The sequence below is a fragment of the Bubalus kerabau genome, chromosome 1 (genome assembly GCF_029407905.1).
Source record: "Bubalus kerabau isolate K-KA32 ecotype Philippines breed swamp buffalo chromosome 1, PCC_UOA_SB_1v2, whole genome shotgun sequence".
Taxonomy (NCBI): domain Eukaryota; kingdom Metazoa; phylum Chordata; class Mammalia; order Artiodactyla; family Bovidae; genus Bubalus; species Bubalus kerabau.
The window spans coordinates 279,167,730-279,193,371 of NC_073624.1; the positions used below are offsets into that span (position 1 = coordinate 279,167,730).

The window sequence follows — 25,642 nt, forward strand, 5'->3', positions numbered from 1 at the left end:
TTCGTTAAGGAAGCTACAGAATACCAAAGTCAGGATTTGGAATGTACTCAAAAAGAGGAGAATAAAAAAGGGGGAAAGACTCAGGATCAATAATCGATCAAATAAAATTCATAAAACCTAAAGTTAATTTTAAATAATTTTAAGGTACTTATTGGAGAAGGAAATGGCAGTCCACTCCAGTATTCTTGGCTGGAAAATCCCATGGACAGAGGAGCCTGGCGGGCTATAGTCCGTGGGGTCGCAAGCGTTGAACGCAACTTAGCGACTAAACCACCGCCAAGATACTTATAAAAATCAATATAGAAACGTTAAGATAATTATTACAGCTCAGTTCAGTCACTCGGTCGGGTCACTCTCTGTGACCCCATGGACTGCAGCATGCCAGGCCTCCCCATCCATCACCAACTCCTGGAGTTTACTCAAACTCATGTCCCTTGAGTCGGTGATGCCATCCAACCATCTCATCCTCTGTCGCCCCCTTCTCTTGCCCTCCATCTTTCCCAGCATCAGCGTCTTTTCAAATGAGTCAGCTAGCTATTCACATCAAGTGGCCAAAGTATTGGAGTTTCAGCTTCAACATCCGTCCTTCCAATGAATATTCAGGATGGATTTTCTTTAGGATGGATCTTTAGGTTGGATCCTTCTTTAGTTTGGATCTCCTTCCAGTCCAAGGGACTGTCAAGAGTCTTCTCCAACACCACAGTTCAAAAGCATCAACTCTTTGGCACTCAGCTTTCTTTATAGTTCAACTCTCACATCCATACATGACACTGGAGAAACCATAGCTTTGTCTAGACGGACCTTTGTTGGCAAAAAAAGTAATGTCTCTGCTTTTTAATATGCTGTCTAGGTTGGCCATAGCTTTTCTTCCAAGAAGCAAGCATCTTTTAATTTCATGGCTGCAGTCACCATCTGCAGTGATTTGGGAGCCCAAGAAAAAAAGTCTGTCACTGTTTCCATTGTTTCCCCGTCTATTTGCCATGAAGTGATAGAATTGGATGCCATGATCTTAGTTTTCTGAATGTTGAGCTGTAAGCCAACTTTTTCACTCTCCAAGTCTTTCACTTTCAGCAAGAGGCTCTTTAGCTCTTCTTTGCTTTCTGCCTTAAGGGTGGTGTCATCTGCATATCTAAGGTTATTCTAAAATAATTATTTAGAAAAACTAAAATTATGTGGAAATTATACAATCTATGATCAATTTTGCTGTGAATCTAAAACTTCTCTAAAAATGTATTATTAAAAAAATTAATAGCATGACCCAGAATCTAAATAATCAGTTTACTCCTAACAAAAATATGGGAGGAGTGTTTGGAGAGGAAAAAAATTAAAATAATTTAATTTTTAAGTTATATTAAGTTACAAATAAGATAGGTAATAGGTATTTAAAACAGCTATCATTTATTGAGCATTTATTATATAGCAGGAACTATTTTAAATACTTAAACTTCTTAAGTAGTAACCAGTTTTAAATGTTCTTCAAAAAAATTTAAGGAAAAGGTTTTAAATACTATAAAACTAAAAAATCACTTAAATAATTTGGCTTAAAAAATTAAGAAACTAATAAGTAAAAGATCATATTTGATTCTCCTAAAGAAAAAAAATATGCAGGTTACTAAGTTTTTCTGTCTCTCTCATGTATAAATATTATTATATTTTTTGTGTTATTTTCTCCTATTAATCTGTCTAATGTCATTTAATCCTTAGGCCAGCCAGAAGAACCTGGAATGGAAGAGGAAAATTTTTTTCTTTCCCCAACTGGTGATGAGGATGGGATCAAGTTTACTGCTTGGACAGCACCTGCCCCAAGCCTGCTGCTGTTAAAAGATCCTGGGACATCTGACAAAAGCAGAAGGTGAGAATTCTTATCAAATCCATCTCCAGGACCTCTGCCTGCAGGGTATGTTGAAAACAAGATGGCAAGAGTTCTTTTTCCCTTTTCTCAGTTTAGGTTGGCAGGAGAAAAGATCTGTGGGGCTAGCTCCTAGAGTAAGCAACTTGGGAAATTTGGTGGAGCACTCTCGGTCTGTCGCTCTTTTACTTCTTAGAAATGGTTCTTATTTTTCCTTGTCTCTGTCTATTGTGTCATTTGTTGTAGAAGGAAATTCCACAGGGTAAGATGCAGACACAGGTTTAAAAGCCTGTTGTCTGTGCCAACCCCACAGACTGGTGAGTTTGTGGGGTCAGATACCAGTTTGCTGTGGTTAACATAGCATGAGGTAAAAAGTTTTTCCTAAGGGATATGTTGGAAGCCACAGTCACACCATCAGTGGGCACAGATGAAGGATTTAACAGTCACTGGAGCACGTGCCACCTTAAAAAGGCACCCATGAAAGGACAGAGTGGTCACAGAACACGTTAGATCACACTAGGTCACGCACCAACCTCAAAATTCCATGCCATGAGGTGCTCTATAAAACAACACACAAGCGTCAACCTCACAGCACAACCCTCTTAGGTATTCATTTAGCTGAAAGGAACCCCGAGTCAGGGTAGTTTGTCATAAGGGAATAAATCCTTAAGGGGGCTTTTCTGTCTTAGTCTTCATTGCTTCTGCCCATTCACTGACAACCTTTCTTTCCGAGACCATCACTGGGAGTGAACTCTCTGGATCTGGTGAGGGCTGCACCCTTTGCCTTCTCTTGCAGGGATGCCTTTGGCATCTTATTCATTAGAGTGCTATTAAGGTCCTAGTTGTCAATACCCAGATGATGGATCCTTTGAAGTGGAAAAACTTCTAACTTATTGAGGCAAATTTTGAGAGAACTCTCATCCTCAACAATTGTAACCACTTTAACTGGTAGGCAGAAGCCCCAGACAGCTTTAAATTCCAAAACAGCTTCATTGAAGAATGTCAGGAAAGCCTATGAAAAATTAAAGATATGAAATATACCTAAGCACTGCAACATAAGGCTGATGTATCTCCTATTGCTCTACTCTATCCTCCTTCATTTGGGTGCTCATTCTAGTAACCTGTTTGGATTTCCTTTAAATTCTGAAGCGACAATTAAACTATTGACTTTGGAAATGGGATCACCTGAGGTTATGTCCTATTCTCTTCAGGCTGAAGGCCCAACCAAGGTGATAATTTTAAAATTTCCTGGATTTAGCTGGCAATATGATGGAGTAGAAAGCTGTGAGCTCACCTCTTCTTACAAAAACACCAAAAACACAAAAGTGGAAGTGAAAGTCACTCAGTTGTGTCCAACTCTTTGCAACAGCTCACCTCTTCTTACAAAAACACCAAAAACACAAAAGTAGAAGTGAAAGTCGCTCAGTTGTGTCCAACTCTTTGCAACTGCATGGCCTTTCCCTTCTCCAGAGGATCTGCCCAACCCAGGGATTGAACCCAAGTCTCCTGCATTGCAGGTGGATTCTTCACCAGCTGAGCCACCAGGGAAGTCCAAGGACACTGGAGTGGGTAGCCTATCTCTTCTTCAGTGGATTTCCCAACCCAGGAATCGAACCGGGGTCTCCTGCATTGCAGGAGGATTCTTTACCAACTGCACTATCAGGGGAGCCCTCCAAAAACCCAACTTACTGCTAAACAACCATCGAGAGCAGGAGCAGCAAAAAACCATGCTGGAACCTACCAGAAAGAGACCCTACATCCAAAGACAAAGAAGAAGCCAAATGAGACAGTCAGAAGGGCACAATCGTGATAAATCAAATCCTGTACATGTCAGGAGGGCAATGCACAGACTGGAAAATAATTACACCACAGAAGTTCTCCCAGTCTGGAGCCCCACATCAGGTTTCCCAGATCGGGGTTTGGAAATGGAGGAGGAGCCCCCAGAGGATCTGGCTTTGAAGACCAGCAGGGTGTGATTACAGGAATTCCATAGGACTGGGAGAAACGGAAACTCTACTCTTGGAGGGTGCACACAGGGTCTTGTGCACACCAGAAGCCAAGGAAAAAAGCAGGGACCTCATAGGAGCCGAGGGTGGCATTAGAGGGTCTCCTGTGGAGACAACACGCAGCTGCGGCTCGCTGCAGGGACAGACTGGCAGCAGCAGTTCCGGTGATTACTCACTGGTGTGAGCCCTGCTGGAGATCAGTATTTCCTTGCCGAGACCTAGGCCCATCCAACAGCCTGAAGGCTCCAGTGCTACGGCTGCTCCTAAGTCACTTCACTCATGTCTGACTCTGTGCGACCCCATAGACGGCAGCCCACCAAGCTCCACCGTCCCTGGGATTCTCCAGGCAAGAATGCTGGAGTGGGTTGCCATTTCCTTCTCCAATGCATGAAAGTGAAAAGAGAAAGTGAAGTCGCTCAGTCGTGTCAGACTCTTCGCAACCCCATGGACTGTAGCCCACCAGGCTCCTCCGTCCATAGGATTTTCCAGGCAAGAGTACTGGAGGGGGTGCCATTGCCTTCTCCGAAGCTCCAGCGCTAGGACACTTCAGACCAAACATCCGACAGGGCGGGAACACAGCCCTGCCATCAGCAGGCAGACTCCGTAAAGTCTTCTTGAGCATGGCCCTGCCCCCTTAGGGACAAGACCAGCTCCACCCACCCCTGGGCAGAAACTCCCGTCAGGAAGCCCGCACAAGCCTCTTAGACAGCCTCAACCACCAGAAGGCAGATAGCGGAAGCAGGAACTACAAGTTGGCAGCCTGTAGAATAGAAAACATGCTCTCAGAAAGCTAAGACAAAATAAGATGGCAGAGGAATATGTCTGCGATAAAGGAACAAGATAAAACCCCAGAAGAAAAACTAAGTGAAGTGGAGACTGGTGATCTACTTGAAAACGAATTCAGAGTAATGATGGTAAGGATGATTCTGAGTCTTGGAAAATAGAGGCAAGGATCAAGAAGAGGCAAGAAATGTTTAACAAAGGACTGGAAGAAATAAAGAACAGAGATGAAAAATACAGTAACTGAAATGAAAAATACATTAGACGGAATCAGTAGCATAGTAACTGAGGCAGAAAAACAGATAAGTTAACTGAAAGACAGAACAGTGAAAATCACTGCTGTGGAACAGAATAAAGAATCAAAAGAAATGAAGACAGTCTAAGATACTTCTGGGACAACATTAAGTATACCAACATTCCAATAACAGGAATCCCAGAAGGAGAAGAGAGAGAGAGAGAGGAGAGAGAGAGAGAGAAAGGACCTGAAAAAATACTTGAAAAGGTAATAGCTAAAAACTTCCCTAACATGAGGAAGGACATGGTCACTCAACTCCTGCAGGTGCTGGATATAAATCAACCCACGGAGGAACACATCCAAATACACAGGAATCAAACTGACAAAGACAAAAAAAAAAAAAAACAAAAAACAAAAAACAACAACATTAAAAGCAGCAAGGGAAAAGAAACAAATAATATACAAGGGAACTCCCATAAGGTTATCAGTTGATTTTTTCAGCATAAATTCTGCAGGCCAGAAGGGAGTGGCACAATATACTTCAAGTGATGAAAGGGAAGAACCTACAGCCAGCAATAGTCTACCCAGCAAGATTCTCATTGAAATTTGACAGAAATCAAAAGCTCAACAGAAAATCAAAAGCTAACAGAATTCAGCATCACCAGACCAGCTTTCAACAAATGCTAAAGGAACATCTCTAGGCAGAAAAGGCCACTACTAGAAAAAAGGAAAATTATGAATGGAAAAGCTTACCTATAAAGACAAACATAAAGGAAATGTAGGAAATCACCTGCATACAAATATGATACCAAAACCAGCAATTGTGAGGAGAGCACAAATGCAGGATATTGGAAATGCATTTGAAATTAAAGGGCCAGCAATTAAACTATTTTTTTATATAGACTAATACAGAGCTTGTTCTTTAACTCAGGAAACTGTCAGTCCAAAATGGCATCAAAAAAATAAACATAATAGTGAGACTTTAGAAGAAATCTCCTTCTGTTTTTGAGAAAAAGGTAAGATCTCATTATCCTAACTTTTTTCCAAGATAACCTAGACATCCTAGTCTAGACATAGGTAAAGAAATAGGTATATATATAATATTATTTATAGGTTATATGATGTATACCTAGACGTAACAAGAGAATCTACCATCTATCAAGACTATTAAGAGAGTTTAAATATTTTATGGGAAACAATATTAATACAGAGGGATCAATAGTTTGATGCAGTATCTAGCAAGAAGTGCTTTAAGAAATTTATATAATTTCATTGAAGAATGAAAGATCTAAATAAAATAGAGACTTATCATGGAGATCAAAAATATTCTTAATTGATTGACAAACCCATTACAAGTCAAATAAAATTTCCAACAAGACTATTTGTAACCTAAACAGACATTTCTCCAAAGAAGACATACAGATACCCAACAAACACATAAAAAGATGGTCAACATCACTCAATATTAGAGAAATGCAAATCAAAACTACAATGAGGTATTCTCTCACGCTGGTCAGAATGGCCATCATCAATAAGTCTACAAAATAATAAATGCTGGAGAGGATGTGGAGAAAAGGGAACCCTCTTATACTGTTGGTGGAAATGTAAATTAACATAGCCACTATGGATAACAATATGGAGGTTCCTTAAAAAACTAGGAATAAAACTACCATATGATCCAGCAATCCTACCACCAGACATACACCCTAAGAAAACCAAAATTCAGAGACACACGTACCTCATTGGTCACTGCAGCACTATGTACAAATAGCCAGGACGTGGAAACAACCTAGATGTCCATCAACAGATGAACGGATAAAGAAGATGTCCTATGTGTATGCAATGGGATATTACTCAGCCATAACAAGGAACAAATTTGAGTGAGTTGAACTGAGGTGGGTGAGCTAGAGCCTGTGATACAGAGTGAAGTAAGTCAGAAAGAGAAAAATACATACCGCATATCAACACCTATATATGGAATCTAGAAAAATGCTGCTGATGAATGTATTTGCAGGGCAGGACTAGAGATGGAAATGGAGGCAACAGACCTGTAGACACAGGGGTGGCAGGAGAAGGCAGGGTGGATCGAGGGAGCAGCATCGGCATACACACACTGCTACGTGTAAAGCAGTGGCCAGCAGGAAGGGAAGCCTCTGCACAACGCAGGGAGCCCAGCCTGGCGCTCTGTGAGGTGGGAGTGGGGAGGGGTGGGGGGGAGGCTCGAGAGGGAGGCGGTGCGTATACTCATGGCTGACTCATGTTTGTGTACAGCAGGGACCAGCACAGCATTGTAAAGCAATTATCCTCCAGTTTCAAAAACAGACTCTTAGTAGGACTGGACAAATTGATCCTAAGATCCATGAAAGAAGTGAAGAATCAAGAAAAGATAAAATGTTCTACAAGAAAAACTAGAGAAGAGGATTTGTCCTATATACTCAAAGACTCATTACTAAGCTATTAATATGATCGTTAAAGCAGTGAGTATTTCGGAAAGAAACAGAAAAACAAAGCATGAAATAGATAAACAAGCATATGTGTATGGTATATGACAGACACAAATCTGTTGCAAAAGAATAGACTATTCAATAAAACGAGGCCAAGACGATTTGCATTCCATAAGGAAAAATGATGAAAATAGATCCCTTATACTGTGCACAAAAATAAAATATTCCAGATGGGTTAAAGACCAAAATGTGAAAAACAAAACTGTGAACATTTCTCAAGATATGGGAGAATATTCTTAGGATATCAAGATAGGGAGGGATTTTTTGAATAAGATACAAAAATGCAGAATTATAAATTGAATTGAATTATAAATTATAAGCTGAATACACTAAACTTAGAAAATTTAATACATGAAAAGATATTCTAAAAACATTACCAAAAAATGTATATTTTTGTGAACTATCCGAGCAACATTTACATTTAAATTTAAAAATTGCATTAATGAAAAAAATTTCAAACAACAGTAGAAAAATGACACAGGCTATGGTCATGTTTTTCACTGAAGAAGATTCAAAGTAGCTAATCAACCTATTAAGAGCTGCACAACTGAAGGAATAGCAGGAGAATGCAAAGCAGAGCAACACTGGGACACCATTCATCACATTGGTGCTGAAATTTAAATCTCTTTTACTTAGGTTTCGGCAAAAATTTGGATTAGCGTGAGTTCTTACACACCATTCTGTAAATTATACAATCACTTTGGAGAATAATTTGGCAATAGCTGGCAAAGCTTAATAAAGCACGCTTGTGAAAGCGTTGGTTGCTTGGTCATGCCCAATTCCTTGTGACCCCATGGACTGTAGCCCACCAGGCTACCATGTCCATGGAATTCTCCAGGCATGAATATGGGAGTGGGTAGCCTTTCCTTCTCCAGGGGACCTTCCCAACCCAGCGATCGAACCCTGGTCTCTTGCATTGCAGGCAGATTCTTTACCATCTGGGCCTCCAGGGAAGCTTCCTTACCCAGGTGGTCAGAAGACAAAGGAGCCTGGTGGGCTCTAATCCATGGGGTCACAAAGAGTCGGACACAACTGAAAAAGCCACACTTGTATGACTCAACAATTCCTCTTCTACCTATGCTCTTACTCAGCGAAGCTCTGACTCACGTTCCCAAGAAAGCGTGAGCTAGAAAATTCATCCTAACTTTAGTTGGAGTTGAAAAATAAAAAAGTTGGAATTACCTAAATATTCATTTTTAACAGAAGAGATGATCTAAGGTTTAGTCACACATCTGTATGCTAGACAGCAGTTAAAATGAAGAACTAGATCTGTGAACAACAGCATGCTGCTGCTGCTGCTGCTAAGTCGCTTCAGTCATGTCCGACTCTGTGCGACCCCATAGACGGCAGCCCACCAGGCTCTGCTGTCCCTGGGATTCTCCAGGCAAGAACACTGGAGTGGGTTGCCATTTGCTTCTCCAATGCATGAAAGTGAAAAGTGAAAGTGAAGTTGCTCAGTCGTGTCCAACTCTTAGCGACACCATGGACTGCTGCCTACCAGGCTCCTCCGTCCATGGGAGTTTCCAGGCAAGAGTGCTGGAGTGGGGTGCCATTGCCTTCTCCAACAGCACAGGTAGTTCTAAAGTTTATAATGTTAGGGGAAAAAAATTCCCATGTTAGTGAATTTCAAAAACACAATAATGAGTAAAAAAGCATATTGAAAATACATAGACATATTAGAAAAATTTTAATAAAAATTTAAAGCCCTACAGAAAGGAAGTAGATTGCTTATTGACATCTAGGATAAGTAATAGACACTTAGACATGAATAATGCCCTGAAATAGAATAGTATTAGTTCGGAAGAAAAACGGAAGACAAATAGATGGAGAATGTATTTGCAACTATACACTTTGTTAAAGAGAAAGAAATAATATGAACAAGGAGAATAAAATGCAGAAAGAGCTCTGGTGTCCTCAAGCTGGGTACACTCGTGCGCATGTTCTATTATCTTTGATATTTAGTTCATGTTTGGCAATTTTTTATACATATATATTTTTTACTCTTTCAATAGGCTACTTTATTTCATTAAATCAATTTTATTTTTCTTTTTTTAAATTGAAGTTGGTTTATAATGTTAATTTCTGCTATACAGCAAAATGATTCAGTTATACGTATATATACTTTTTAATATTCTTTTCCATTCTGGCTTATCTCAGGATATTGAATATAGTTCCTTGTGCTATACAGTAGGGCCTTGTTGCAATGCTTTCATTACATTTAGATTTAAGATTTAAATATATTAATAAATATAATTGTATAAAGGTAAAAAGAGCCTTCTAATTTTGATACCAAAGACAGAGAAAAATGCAGGGTAATGATGACTCATTTGACTAGAGAAGAACTGAAAATTAACTGTCTGTATGGCTAATACAACAAGAAAGACATTTAAATATACAGTTGATCCTTGAACAGCCCAGGTTTGAACTGCACGCACCCACTTATACACGGGCTTCTTTCAGCAGTAAATCCTACGGTGCTGCATGGTGACACAGGGACTTGGATCCTTGCATGTGGGCCGAGCATATGGGGAAGTCACGGACAGGGAAGGCTGACTGTAAGTTGCACAGAATGTTTGACTTCAAGGGAGGTCAGTGTTCCTACCCCCCTCATTGTTCAAGGGTCAGATGTAAACGATTATCAGAGGAATATAATATACATATGGGACAGTTTAAAATTTTTAACATATCAAAAGAATTGTGAATCATTAGAAAAAGATATATAAATAGACTATCTTTTTAAAAAAATGGCCAAAAGACAGGAGGCTGTGGCCAGTAAAATTAGAAAATGAAAATATCATCATGCAAATCAATTAGCAAAAACGTCGAGCTTGCAGCTCCATAGTAATCAGAGATACGCAAATTTTAGCAATCATTATGCCATACTTTGTACTTTAATTTTGGAAAATAATAACACTGTGCATTAAAAGTTAATAATGCAGACAGTGTGGGGAATGGCACATGATTTACTACTGGTGGGAAGGACAAATTGGTTAAAGATTTCTGAATGGTGGTTTGGAAGTACTTAACAACTATTAGAATACATGCCCTCTGGGAACCCTCCTACACTGTTGGCAGGAATGTAAACTGATGCAACCACTATGGAGGTTCCTTAAAATAATAAAAATAGAGTTACCATATAATCCAGCAATTCCACTCCTGGGCATATATTGGAAAAAGATAAAAACTCTAATTTCAAAAGATGCATACATCCCAATGTTCACAGCAGCACTGTTTGCAATAGCTAAGATATGAAAGCAACCTAATGTCCATCGATGGATGAATGGATAAAAAGATTTGGCTTATATATACAATTATACAATATGCGTATATTACCCAGACATAAGGTGGAAGGAAATAATGCCATTTGCAGCAACATGGATTCATACCAAGTGAAGGGAGTCAGATGAAGACAAATATCATATAATCTATATGTGGAATCGAAGATCATGGCATCCGGTCCCATCACTTCATGGGAAATAGATGGGGAAACAGTGGAAACAGTGGCAGACTTTATTTTTCTGGGCTCCAAAATCACTGCAGATGGTGACTGCAGCCATGAAATTAAAAGACACTTACTCCTTGGAAGGAAAGTTATGACCAACCTAGATAGCATATTGAAAAGCAGAGACATTACTTTGCCAACAAAGGTCCGTCTAGTCAAGGCTATGATTTTTCCTGTGGTCGTGTATGGATGTGCGAGTTGGACTGTGAAGAAGGCTGAGCGCCGAAGAATTGATGCTTTTGAACTGTGGTGTTGGAGAAGACTCTTGAGAGTCCCTTGGACTGCGAGGAGGTCCAACCAGTCCATCCTAAAGGAGATCAGCCCTGGGATTTCTTTGGAAGGAATGATGCTAAAGCTGAAACTCCAGTACTTTGGCCACCTCATGCGAAGAGTTGACTCATTGGAAAAGACTCTGATGCTGGGAGGGATTGGGAGCAAGAGGAGAAGGGGATGACAGAGGATGAGATGGCTGGATGGCATCACTGACTCGATGGACATGAGTCTGGGTGAACTCCGGGAGTTGGTGATGGACAGGGAGGCCTGGCGTGCTGCGATTCATGGAGTCGCAACGAGTTGGACACGACTGAGCGACTGATCTGATCTGATCTGATATGTGGAATCTAAAATATGATACAAATGAACTTATTTACAAGACAGAGAAAGACTCACAGGCAGAAAAAACAAGATTATGGTTACCAAAGGAGAAAGGAGGGAGGGGAAATTGGGAGCTTGAGATGAACAGATGCACTCTACTGATAAACAAGAATCTGACTGTACAGCACAGAACTCTATATTCAGTATCTTGTAATAACCTATAATGGGAAAGAATCTGAAAAAGAATATATATAAAATGGATTCACTTGGCAATAAACCTGAAACACTGTAAATCAACTATACTTCATTAAATTCTTCTTAACTGTGCATCTCTGTGACCACAAGTCCATGCTTATTACTCTCTTGTTCTAATTAATAAAGAAAAATGTTCACTACTTATTCATTATAAGGATATTAACTTCAGCAAACACTAATTTAAACATGTATGAATTTAACAAAATATAAATGGCCAGCCACAGGGAAATAGTCAAATGAAATGAGTAATCAGGGTTTTTTGAAGTAATTACAAATAATGCTGCAGAAAAAAAAATACTTGATCATGATATATAGATAAATGAAAAATGCACATATACATGCTCAGACATGTCTGACTCTGCGACCCCATAGACTGTATGTAGCCCACCAGGCTCCTCTGTCCATGGTATTTTCCAGGCAAGAATACTGGAATAGGTTGCCACTTCCTACTCCAGGGGATCTTCCCCACTCAGGGATGGAACCTGCATCTCTTGCATGTCCTGCATTGGCAGGCTGATTCTTTACCACTGCACCACCAAGAAGGCTAGCTGTAAAACTCTAAAACAGTGTGTTAAATACAGCCACTTTATATATGTACAGATTTATGGTGAGTGTAATTCATTGTGTATATTTAATAGTGTGCTATATTTGGTTCGTGTGTGGGTATTTGTATACATAATGTTGAAAGAACAGAATTCTGCAGTGTATAAAAAATATATCACTTTAATTCCCTCCAGGCTCTCCTTTCCAACTGGTTTTTAGCTGGATCTAGATCTCTCCGATATCTTAGATCAGGCCAGATCTAGTGCTTTATGATCACTTTAGAAAAAATATTTCTTCAGTCACTTTAGTTTTCGCTTCAATTATTAAAATAGTCAAATTTAATGGGCAAACTTCATTAGATCACTATTGCTTAGCTTGGAAACAGTGCTAAGAAGGGTGGGCACAGATGACTTCTTTCTCTCCAGAAGCCTTGCTTGCTGACCCTGGCCCCCTCCCAGGGTGGGCGGGACGGAAGTAGCGGAAGTGGGGAGAGGAGGGGACGGTCAGAACGATTGCTGTTGCCCGCGCTACCCTGCCGCGGCACAGCTGCCCTCGGAGCCTGTCCGACTCTGCAACCCCGTGGACTGTAGCCCGCCAGGCTCCTCCGTCCATGGGATTCTCCAGGCAGGAACCCTGGACTGGGGAGCCATGCCCTCCTCCAGGGGATCTTCCTGACCCAAGGATCGAACCCCGGACTCCTGCGTGCAGGCGGGTGCTTTCACTGTCTGAGCCGGCAGGGACGCTCCCTCGCAGCCACAGGCCTTAAACGTGCTTCCTGGAGGTCCTCAAAGGGCAGGACCTCCACGAGAAGCGTGGCTCCTCTCGCTCCCCGAGACCATCGCTGCTCCGCTCAGCCGCTGCCTCCCTGCAGGCCTCGGCGCTGAACGCCTCTCACTCCTGGACGGCCCTTCTCTCGACCCTGAAGAACACCGTGTGTCCTTCCGGCCTGACGCCTCTCACAAAGTGCCGAGGACGCTAAATGAGCCGCCTGCCCTGCCCTCGCGATGACGCCAGAGCGGACTCGCCCGAGAGGGCGGACTCAGACCGCAGCCTCCTCCAAAGGCGACGCGCCCCCTGAACCCCTCAGGAGCGCTCAGGAGCGCCGCCCTGCTCACTGCCTCGTGGCTGCTGTTCAGTCGCTGCGTCGGTCCGACTCTGTGCGACCCCGCGGACGGGAGCCCTCCAGGCTCCTCTGCCCATGGGACTTCCCGGGGAAGAACACTGAGTGGGTTGCCATGCCCTGCTCCAGGGGGCCTTCCTGACCCCCCGGGACTGAACTGGCATCTCCTGCACTGCGGGCGGATCTTGACCGCTGAGCCACCGGGGAAGTCCAGTCGTTGGCGACTGGTAATCAAACCTTCCCTTTCGCTAGTTCTCAAGAAGCCCTGCATAGTAGTTCATTTCAGCATGTACATCCTTTTGGAGCCTTGCTGAATCTGAGATAGACTTACCTTCATATTTATATGGATTTAATATACACACATATTTAAATATACCTAAATGTTAGCAGGCTTATTTTACAAATGTTGTTGGCAGTTATCACCAGGAAGCAAAATTATGACTGTTGCTTGGATATTTAAAATTTTTCTTGTTAAGCTGAAGATATAGGTATTTCTTGGTGATGGGTAAAACAATCCTAAAGAAGGAGAAATTTATGTTCAGAGAACTACAGTGCAGAAAGTGAATAATATAAACAGACCTCCTGGCTTGCACACCCAACTACTGAGAATTTACAGTCTATTTGGAACTAAGTATACGTCAAATGTTCATAGCTCTTCCTTTGCCTCTGAAACTCAGATAGGAAACAAGATAGATGTTTAATGAGAAAGAATGTGCAAAACTCCACCTGGATTTCAAGACAGTATAATTTTATTTCCTTTCTATTTTCTGCTCAATGGTTTTGGCTGGTCGCCATGTAATAAAATCTTTCTTAAATCTGTTTGGCAGTCATATTTTAAGATCTAGTTTTATGTACACTAAAGAATAATATTCCTAAGGTGTCTCTTGTCATAATCGAGAGTATTTCTCATTAGCAATAATCTCAGGTATAAAATATCTAAATCACAGCTCTAAATGTACACGTGACTTGCAAATTATTTCATCCGTCCATCCATCCAACTATCACTTCCTTAATATTTATCGAGTGCCTAGGCCCTGCGGTAGGTTTGAGGTGTAATACATACTTATATGAAACATGGTATCTTTTCTCGAGAAACTTATTCCTCGTAGGAAAGATAAGAACTAGTATAGAAGGCATTCAGTTCTCACAGAAATACTTTGTCAACGTACTATTACACCACGATGATGCACTTGGGGCTGTGGACAAAGCTTCCAAAGAATAAAGATGACAGAGTCCTCTCGACACAAACTCTTTTTTTCCACGCTTTTTAAAAGATCATATATTATTACGGGTTTCTAGCTTCAGTTTTCTTGTTATGTGTAATACTAAAATTCAAAAGAAATCTTATTAGTATGTGTTATGAACCAAACTGTGTCCCCCACATTCATATACTGCAGCCCTAAGCCACAGCAACTCACAATGTGACTATATTTGGAGACAGAGCCTTGAAGAGGTAAATAAGATGAAAAAGAGGCCACATAAAGTGAAAGCCACTCAGTCGTGTCCGACTCTTTGTGACCCCGTGGACTATACAGCCCATGGAATTCTCCAGGTCAGAATACTGGAGTGGGTAGCCTATCTGCTTCTCCAGGGGATCTTCCCAACCCAGGGATCAAACCCAGGTCTCCTGCATTGCAGGCGGATTCTTTATCAGCTGAGCTACCAGGGAAGCCCAGAGGTCACATAGATGAGCCCTAATCCAATCTGAAAAAATTCCAACACACTAAGAGACATCAGACATAGAAGCCCACATGAGGTCATAGTAAGAAGGCAGCAGCCTACAAGCCACGGAGAAGACATGCCTTGCTGAGCTCTTCATCTTGGCCCTGTAGCCTCTGGAACTGCCCTCAAGTCTGTGGTCTTTTGTGATAGCAGCCCTACGTGGTATGTGATCATAAAAAATAAACTTCATAATAAAATGACCATAAAAAACAAATTTGTGATTAACATAGAAGAAATATGGTTGTGATGATTCCAGATCTTTTCACACAAAGAACTGAGAGTCGATGGCCTGTGATGCAGTGAGCAGCCTAATGACAAGGGTATGACAAGGGTCATGAAAGAGTATCTTGGGCTTCCCTGGTGGCTCAGGGGGAAGAATCCGCCTGCCAATGCAGGAGACACAGACAGGTTCCATCCCGGATCTGGGAAGATCCCGCATGCCACAAAGCAGCTAAGCCTGCGCACAACGACTGAGCCAGTGTTCCAGAGCCCAGGAGCTCAGCTACGGAAGGCCCTGCACCTGGGGCCCGTGCTCTGCAAAAGAGAAGCCGCACTGTGAGAAGCCTGAGCACTGCAGCTAGAGAGGAGCCCCTGCTCACCGCAGCTGGAGAAAGCCCGCACACAAAACCGAAGACCTGGGGCAACCAAATGCAAATAAGTAAATAAATGAATAAATTTTTGAAATGCTAAAAAAAAAAGAGAGTATCTCAACTCCGTGAGCATTTTCCAGATGTCACTCTTATCCCACTTTAGCCACGTTGATATTTTTCCTTAATGGCCTTTCCTTCTATGGGCTAGATGATTTGCATTTTTATGAAAAAGAATAGCTTTTAGCTTTTTAAGTTACCTTGCTTGCTGTATTTTGAAGATGAAGCTTTTAATTTTCAGATTTGTGGGCCTTATACCACCAAGAGACAGACAATGGTAACATAGATGGCCTTCAGTTCAGTTCAGTTCATTTGCTCAGTTGTGTCCGACTCTTTATGACCCCATGGACTGTAGCACCGGAGAAGGCGATGACACCCACTCCAGTGCTCTTGCCTGGAAAATCCCATGGACGGAGGAGCCTGGTGGGCTGCAGTCCTGGGGTCGCTAAGAGTCAGACACAACTGAGCGACTTCACTTTGACTTTTCACTTTCATGTGTTGAAGAAGGAAATGGCAACCCACTCCAGTGTTCTTGCCTGGAGAATCCCAGGGACGGGGAAGCCTGGTGAGATGCCGTCTATGGGGTCGCACAGAGTCGGACACGACTGAAGTGACTTAGCACTGTAGCACGCCAGGACTCCCTGTCCATCACCAACTCCAGGAGCTTACTCAGACTCATGTCCTTTGAGTCGGTGATGCCATCCAACCACCTCATCCTCTGTCATCCCCTTCTCTTCCTGCCTTCAATCTTTCCCAGCATCAGGGCCTTTTCAAATGACTCAGTTTTTCCCATCAGGTGACCAAAGTATTGGAGTTTCAGCTTCAGCATCAGTCCTTCCAATGAATATTCAGGACTGATTTCCTTTAGGATGGACTGCTTGGATCTCCTCAAGAGTATTCTCCAACACCACAGTTCAAAAGCATCAATTCTTCTGCACTCAGCTTTCTTTATAGTCCAACTCTCACATTTATACACGACTACTGGAAAAACCATAGTCTTGACTAGATGGACCTTAGATGGCAAAATAATGTCTCTTTGTAATATGCTGTCTAGGTTGGTCATAGTTTTTCTTCCAAGAAGCAAGTGTTTTTTAATTTCATGGCTGCAGTCACCATCTGCAGTGATTTTGGAGTCCAAAAAAATAAAGTCTCTCACTGTTTCTGCTGTTTACCATTTATTCGCCACAGTCTTGTCTGAGTCTGTTCAACCCTAAGGACTGTAGCCTGCCAGGCTTCTCTGTCCATGGGATTCTCCAGCCAAAAATACTATAGCAGGTTGCCATGCCTTCCTCCATGGGCTCTTCCTTACCCAGGGATTGAATCTGGGTCTCCTGCATTGCAGGCAGATTCTTTACCACTGAACCACCAGAGAAGTCCCATAGATGGCCTCAGAAATACAAAATGGACTTATTTTAAGATAGTCAATAAACAGAAAAAGGTAAGTGAAATCAGATCTACCTTTGAGAATAGTAAATTAACTGCAGTGGTTTGGGTTCATTTAAAAAACTGGAAAAGGTTCTCAAAGCAAACTTGAGGCCTCTTTCAGATATAAGGAACAAATATTTCTATATAGAATATAATATTCTAAACACAGTCAATAGAATATATCCAACTATTTTGTCACTATGTATTTTCAAAGAGAAGAAACAAGAAATTAGTTTTCATTTTCCATTGGGAATAATGCTTGGTTTGGCTTAGATGGTTAAGCTTCCATAAGAACCTTTAACCTATCCTGCACAATGGGCCTTTGTTGTATTATATAACAGTACTTAGAAATATGGAATGGTGCTGTTATCTAAAGACGTCAGCTGTTTTGCAGTAATCATTATTCAAAGTAACAAAGCTAGTTTTGTAAATGACTAATAAAGCATTCTGAGCAGAAATTCAAATTTTGATGTGTCATTGTGATTTTTTTGCTCAAATAATTTTATTTAATTACTATGTTTTACTTGTCAGCAAATTGAAATGTGGAACTATGCTATTAACATGATTATTACACAAACCTTTTTTGAGTATGTCAATCATACTGTCCCTCTTTTGTTATATTAACTATTACTTTCTTAAGGAAAACCAATCTCCAGCTAGTCAGAAATTTCTATTACCCCTGAACCTGAAAGTTGTTCCCTAAAACATTTATATTTTCTTTGATAAATTGCCTTCAAGAGTACAACAGTTTCATAATGATGATAAACCACTGTCAATTTACTGCATCAACATACATCAAGTGCACTGATTAAATCTACATGCTCATTTAATATAATAGAAATACAATCACTGCAATAAAACACTGTCATGGGATTAATGTCTTCTACTCTGAAAATGTAAGTCCTGCCTTTGGCTTGGTATTTTATGAAGCAGCAGGAGACCATTATCCTGTGACAACATTTTATTTCATTGACATCTCAAATATATTCTTAATATCCTTTATATTTATGTTCAGTTTAAAATGAGAGGATTAGACTAGGTATTATTATCCTGGAAAGGCATTCATTATTATATTCTGAATAGCATTACCATGTGACAAGTCTCAGCCATAAGATTCTCTTGGCAAGCATTGCATCTTTTATCCTTACGTATTCAAAGCAAAGCTGACTATATTCCATGCTATGAATTTTTCCTGTGTTAATCATCAGTATTCACCCACCTTTGCTGCTATATGGTACTCAAATTATGGAAATCAATCTGATCAATAAAATGTTCAGTTCAGTATCTCAGTCATGTCCAGTTCTTTGTGGCCCCATGGACTGCAGCACGCCAGGCCTCCCTGTCCATCACCAGCTCCGAGAGTTTACCCAAACTCATATCCATTAAGTCAGTGATGACATCCAACCATCTCATCATCTGCCGTCTCCTTCTCCTCCCGCCTTCTATCTTTCCCAGCATCAGGGTCTTTTCAAATGAGACAGTTCTTCCCCTCAGGTGGCCAAAGGATTGGAGTTTCAGCTTCAGCATCAGCCCTTCCTTCAGCATCAGCCCTTCCAATGAATATTCAGGACTGATTTCCTTTATGATGGACTGGTTGGATCTCCTTGCATTTCAAGGGACTCTCAAAAGTCTTCTCCAACACCACAGTTCAAAAGCATCAATTCTTTGGTGCTCAGCTTTCTTTATAGTCCAACTCTCACATCCATACATGACTACTGGGAAAACCATAGGTTTGACTAGATGGACTTTGTTGGCAAAGTAATGTCTCTGCCTTTTAATATGCTGTCTAGGTTGGGCATAGCTTTTCTTCCAGGGGTTAAGTGTCTTTAATTTCACATCTGTATTCACCATCTGCAGTAATTTTGGAGCCCAGAAAAATAAAGTCTGTCACTCTTTCCATTTTTTCCCCATCTATTTGCCATGAAGTGATGGGATTGGATGCCATGATCTTAGTTTTCTGAATGTTGAGTTTTAAGACAACTTTTTCACTCTCCTCTTTCACCTTCATCAAGAGGCTTTTTAGTTCTTCTTCACTTTCTGCCATAAGGGTGGTGTAATCTGCATATCTGAGGTTATTGATATTTCTCCCGGCAATCTTGATTCCAGCTTGTGCTTCTTCCAGCCCAGAGTTTCTCATGATGTACTCTGCATATAAGTTAAATAAGCAGGGTGATGATATACAACCTCGATGTACTCCTTTCCTGATTTGGAACCAGTCCGTTGTTCCATGTTCAGTTCTGACTGTTGCTTCCTGACCTGCATACAGATTTTTCAGGAGGCAGGTCAAGTGGTCTGGTATGCCCATCTCTTGAAGAATTTTCCACAGTTTGTTGTGATCTACACAGTCAAAGGCTTTGGCATAATCAATAAGGCAGAAGTAAATATTTTTCTGAACTCTCTTGCTTTTTTGATGATCCAATGGATGTTGGCAATTTGATCTCTGGTTCCTCTGCCTTTTCTAAAACCAGCTTGAACACCTGGAAGTTCATGGTTCATGTTCTGTTGAAGCCTAGCTTGGAGAATTTTGAGCATTATTTTGCTAGCGTGTGAGATGAGTGCGATTGTGCAGTCGTTTGAACATTCTTTGCATTGCCTTTCTTTGGGCTTGGAATGAAAACTGACCTTTTCCAGTCCCATGGCCACGGCTAAATTTTCCAAATTTGCTGGCATATTGAGTGCAGCACTTTCACAGCATCACCTTTTAGTATTTGAAATAGTTCAACTGGAATTCCATCACCTCCACTATCTTTGTTCATAGTGATGCTTCCTAAGGCCCACTTGCCTTCTGTTCCAGGATGTCTGGCTCAAGGTTAGTGATCACACCATCATGATTATTTGGGTCATGATGATCTTTTTTGTATAGTTCTTCTGTGTATTCTTGCCACCTCTTCTTAATATCTTCTGCTTCTGTTGCTGCTGCTAAGTCGCTTCAGTCGTGTCTGACTCTGTATGACCCCAGAGACAGCAGCCTACCAGGCTCCCCCGTCCCTGGGATTCTCCAGGCAAGAACACTGGAGTGGGTTGCCATTTCCTTCTCCACTGCATGAAAGTGAAAAGTGAAAGTGAGTTGTTCAGTCGTGCCCGACTCTTAGGGACCCCATGGACTGCAGTCTTCCAGGCTCCTCAGTCCATGGGATTTTCCAGGCAAGAGTACTGGAGTGGGGTGCCATTGCCTTCTGCTTCTGTTAGGTCCATACAATTTCTTTCCTTTATCGTGCCCATCTTTAGATGAAAAAATCTGAGTTAAATTCCCACATTCCAGTCCATTTTAGTTCACTGATTCCTAAAATGTCAACATTCACTCTTGCCATCTCCTGTTTGACCACTTCCAATTTGCCTTGATTCATGGACCTAACATTCCAGGTTCCTATGCAATATTGCTCTTTACAGCATCGGACCTTGCTTCTATCACCAGTCACATCCACAACTGGGTGTTGTTTTTATTTTGGCTCCATCTCTTCCTTCTTTCTGGAGTTATTTCTCCACTGAGCTCCAGTAGCATATTGGGCACTTGCTGACCTGGGGAGTTCATCTTTCACTGTTCTACCTTTTTGCCTTTTCGTACTGTTCATGGGGTTCTCAAGGCAAGAATACTGCAGTGGTTTGCCATTCCCTTCTCCAGTGGACCACATTCTGTCAGACCTCTCCACCATGACCCATCTGTCTTGAGTTCCATCTTGGGTTCCAAATAGGAAAAGGAGTATGTCAAGGCTGTATATTGTCACCCTGCTTATTTGACTTTTATGCAAAGTACATCATGAGAAACTCTGGGCTGGATGAATCACAAGCTGGAATCAAGATTGCCGGGAGAAATATCAATAACCTCAGATATGCAGATGACACCACCTTTATGGCAGAAAGTGAAGAAGAACTAAAGAGCCTTGATGAAAGTGAAAAAGGAGAGTGAAAAAGTTGGCTTAAAGCTCAACATTCAGAAAACTAAGGTCATGTCATCCAATCCCATCACTTCATGGCAAATAGATGGGGGAACAGTGGAAATAGTGGCTGACTTTATTTTTCTGGGCTCCAAAATAACTGCAGATGGTGACGGCAGCCATGAAATTAAAAGATGCTTACTCCTTGGCAGAAAAGTTATGACCAACCTAGACAGCATATTAAAAAGCAAAGATATTACTTTGTCAACAAAGGTCCATCTAGTCAAGGCTATGGTTTTTCCATAGTCATGTATGGATGTGAGATTTGGACTTTAAAGAAAGCTTAGCACCAAAGAATTGATGCTTTTGAACTGTGGTGTTGGAGAAGACTCTTGAGAGTCCCTTGTATAGCAAGGAGATCCAACTTGTCCATCCTAAAGGAAATCAGTCCTGAGCATTCATTGCAGGGACTGATGTTGAAGCTGAAACTTCAGTACTTTGGCCATCTGTTGCAAAGAGCTGACTCATTTGAAAAGACCCTGATGCTGGGAAAGATTGAAGGCAGGAGGAGAAGGGGACGACAGAGGATGAGATGGTTGGATGGCATCACCAACTCAATAGACATGAGTTTAGGTAAACTCTGGGAGTTGGTGATTTACAGGGAGGCCTGGCATGCTGCAGTCCATGGGATCACGAAGAGCTGGACGTGACTGAGTGACTGAACTAAACTGAACTGAACCTGATGAAATGTTCCCTGGTATCACTAATTTTCTTGAAGAGATCTTTAGATCTCTAGATCACTAAAATGTTAATGAAATATTAAAAAGAGAAAGTTTTCTGACTTTAAGCCAAAATTATAACCATAAATTCAAATTCTTACTGCACTTTAAAATAGATTCCTTCCTTTCATTTTGAAATCACTGCCCTCAGCACTTTCTCACACTCTGAATTCTAAGGATTTGCCTGTGCACATCAAATACAGAACTATAATAATTATCCTAAAACTCAAACTAAGAGAAATACAACTTCATCTGAAATATGTAGGAACTGAGGCCACTAATTTGGTTTGGATTATCCAGAAAAATGACTTCAATTCTCTACCATGTTTTGCATGTGTAAATATGGAAGCAGATTCAGGTAATAAAATTCAGAGCAATAAATGCAAAGTGCAGGACAGATAAGACCTACTGAAAATTCATGTGGGGGCCTCAGTGTTGAAAGTCTGTAAGCAGAACACAGCAAGTTAACACAATTTTCAAGATGTTAATATCACACGACAATGGTTTGGATTTATTGAGCTTTAAAGGTGCCAAAGTTGCCTTGTTTGTGTTAGACCACTCCTGTAACTGTATTTCATCTAGCTAATGGTATTCTAAACACTGTTTTGTCCATGTATTTTATAGACATAGAAGTGTTTTGATTAAGAGCAGATGAAGATGTTGATTTTGTTTTCTCTTTGCGGTTTAAGAATAAGATAGTAAAAACCCATAGATGATATCCTTAGTTCAGACTCTAACTACCAATAAGTCTATGGTTAGGGCTATAAAACTGTTCTAGAACTAGAAATTCTGAAAAACATTAACTGACTCTAATACACCATGGCCAAACTGCATGGCTCTGTGGCTTCCCTTTTCCCCTAAAATATACAAGAATTCATGAGTCACAGCAATTTCTTTAAAGCCTAAGGTATTAATTTAACTGATTTATTTTTTAATTTAAAAAATCATCATTTTCTTTAGCTCAACATTATTTTGCATGCAATAATATTCCTTTCATTTTTATCATTATATAACATTTGATTATTAATGACTACACCACAGCTTACTTGTCTAATCTCCTAGCAATGAGTATTTTGGATTTTTTTATATTCAGTTTTTATTGGAATAGTCTACCAGTATATTTTGTCATCCTTTATTTAGCTCCAAATGCAAGCCTCTGAGCAACTCACCCTACTAATGTGAATAATTTAGAGATATTTCTTCTCCAAAGAAAGTAGAGTGTGATAATGAAAATGAAAAGTTACAGAATTCATATTAAGCTACTGACCACACCTAAGTAGAAGATATGAGTTATGTTTTGTTCACTTGTTTTTTAAGAGAGTACATGGGAAGCGCTTCTCCCAGTTCCCACATTTTCCGAAGGAGTATAACGCTTTTAATGCAATGGGAGTTGTCGCTCACTCATTTTGTTTGGTATTTATAAACTCGCCTTTAACTGGTTCTCTGAAATATGGTGCAACATGCAAAAAATAATCAACCTATTTCACAGTAGCATATACACCGTGAGTGAAGTGAAAGTCTCTCAGTAGTGTCCTATTCTTCGAGATCCCCTGAACTGTAAGCCTACCAGGCTCCTCTGTCCATGGAATTCTCCAGGCAAGAATACTGGAGTGGGTAGCCTTTCACTTCTCCAGCAGATCTTCCCAACCCAGGGATGGAACCCAGGTCTCCCGCATTGCAAGTGGATTCTTTGCATCTGAGCCCCCAGGGAAGCCACTGTGCTTGCAGGCAAAGTCCCTTCAGTCCTGTCTGACTCTGTGCCCATGGGCTGTAGCCCGCCAGGCTCCTCTGTCCAGGGAATTCTCCAGGCAAGAATACTGGAGTGGGTTGCCATGCCCTCCTCCAGGGAATCTTTTTCTGACCCAGGGATCGAACCCAGGCCTCTTAGGTCTCCAGCATTGACAGGCAGGTTCTTGACCACTAGCGCCACCTGGAAAGCCCAGCATATATACTAAGAGGTGTCTTTTCTCTAGCACTGAAGATTGGTCAGTATGGCAAGGTAATTAACAGTTTATTATTCATTCAAACACCTTTGATTTATACTTGTTTTATACTTGAAATTAAAAGGTTACTATATGCCATTTTGTCTTACGTAACTAACTAATATGCACTTAGTAGCTGTTATCTTTTAATTACTAATAAATAACTCATAATTATTTAGTAAATACATACATCTATTCTAAGTTGGCACATGGGACTTAATTAATAGTGAATCTTAGACCTTGTATTTGTATGCAAAATTATATCCTTCATGTGATTTCAACTGTGGATTTAAAGTGTTTATAGAAATTCATTAGAACTTCCTATTTTGCTTATAATATAAGCCTTCCAATGTTAAATTTCATTGTTCTATATATGAATGGAAAAAAAAAACACCTTTCCAGATTATTGTTTCATTGGAAAGACCAACATATACCTGGGGGAAAGCAACAGAAGTCAAGAAAAAACGCAGGTGACTCAGGAGACACAGATTTAATCCCTGGGTTGGGAAGATCCCCTGGAGGTGGAAATAGCAACCCACTCCAGTATTCTTGCCTGGAGAATCCTATGCACGAAGGAGCCTTGCCAGCTACTGTCCACAGGGTCCCAAAGAGGCAGATACGACGGATCACAGCACAGAACACAGAAGTCAGAAAAATCAAATTTCCCTACTTAGACCTCTTACCAAAAAGCTAAACATTCTTATATAAAAAACTTTTCTTTCAGCTATAGATTTTATATTTATAATGAAGACATTGACCACTGGTCTATGGTGATAAGATAAGGTACAGTCTTTCTCTTCCCTCTTTCTTGCCAAACCCATGAAAATATATAATAGCCCCCACTACACACACATGCACACAATAAATATGTAATTTTACAATTTTGAAAACAAAACGGGATGCATTTTGATCAGTCTATGAACTGTGAAAAGTAGACACTGACAGACTGAAGCAGAAAGCCAGGCAGAGTCCTACGTCATTGGAGTGCACTTTCCTCAGAAGATGGGACTAGCACCTGGTGTGACTGCATATGAGAGTGAGCGAGAGACGGTCCCCTGAACAACGCCTGCCAACGGCACCCCACTCCAGCACTCTTGCCTGGAGAATCCCACGGACGGAGGAGCCTGGTGGGCTGCAGTCCATGGGGTCGCGAAGAGTCGGACACGACTGAGCGACTTCACTTTAACTTTTCACTTTCATGCATTGTAGGAGGAAATGGCAACCCACTCCAGTGTTCTTGCCTGGAGAATCCCAGGGATGGCGGAGCCTGGTGGGCTGCCGTCTATGGGGTTGCACCGAGTCGGACACGACTGAAGCGACTTAGCAGCAGACATACTTTTCCTTAAAATACTGTAAAGTCATTATTCATCAATTATAAATGAAATAATATGATGTTAGGATTTTGCCTCAAAATAGTCTGGGGTTGGCGGGAGAGAATGTGCAGTAGGATACATAAAGCAAGATTACCATAATTAACAGCTACTGAGGCTAGAGGTTGTGTAAAAGGGGACTAATTATACTATTCTCTCTACTTTTCTATATGTTTTAAATTTTTCATAATGATAGTTTGTAAAACTATATCCATAATAGTAAAACAAAAGTCTAGAATTAAAGCCAACAGAAGGTGAAGCAATATTTATGCTAGAAATTTCAAGACTTTTTGAAAATTATTTTGAAATCCCTGATTAAATGAAAATCTATACTATATTCATAAAGGGTATACTTAGTATCATAAAGGAGTAAAATTCCCCAAATTGATTGATAAACAGAAAAATCTAAAGCAAAATCCCTAGAAACTTTTCCAAGAAACATAGCAACTTAATT

General features: G+C 40.9%; 1 protein-coding gene and 1 long non-coding RNA gene across 21 annotated transcripts in view; one reads left to right on the plus strand and one right to left on the minus strand.

Annotated features, from left to right (window-relative positions):
* Positions 1–25,642, minus strand: part of TMEM232 (transmembrane protein 232) — a 257,294-nt gene that overhangs the window by 53,563 nt on the left and 178,089 nt on the right. The window lies entirely within an intron of this gene.
* LOC129641163 (uncharacterized) lies at positions 1,134–7,319 on the plus strand. The gene is made up of 3 exons (XR_008709136.1): positions 1,134–1,852; positions 5,802–5,886; positions 7,142–7,319. It is a non-coding gene; the product is annotated as an uncharacterized LOC129641163 (long non-coding RNA).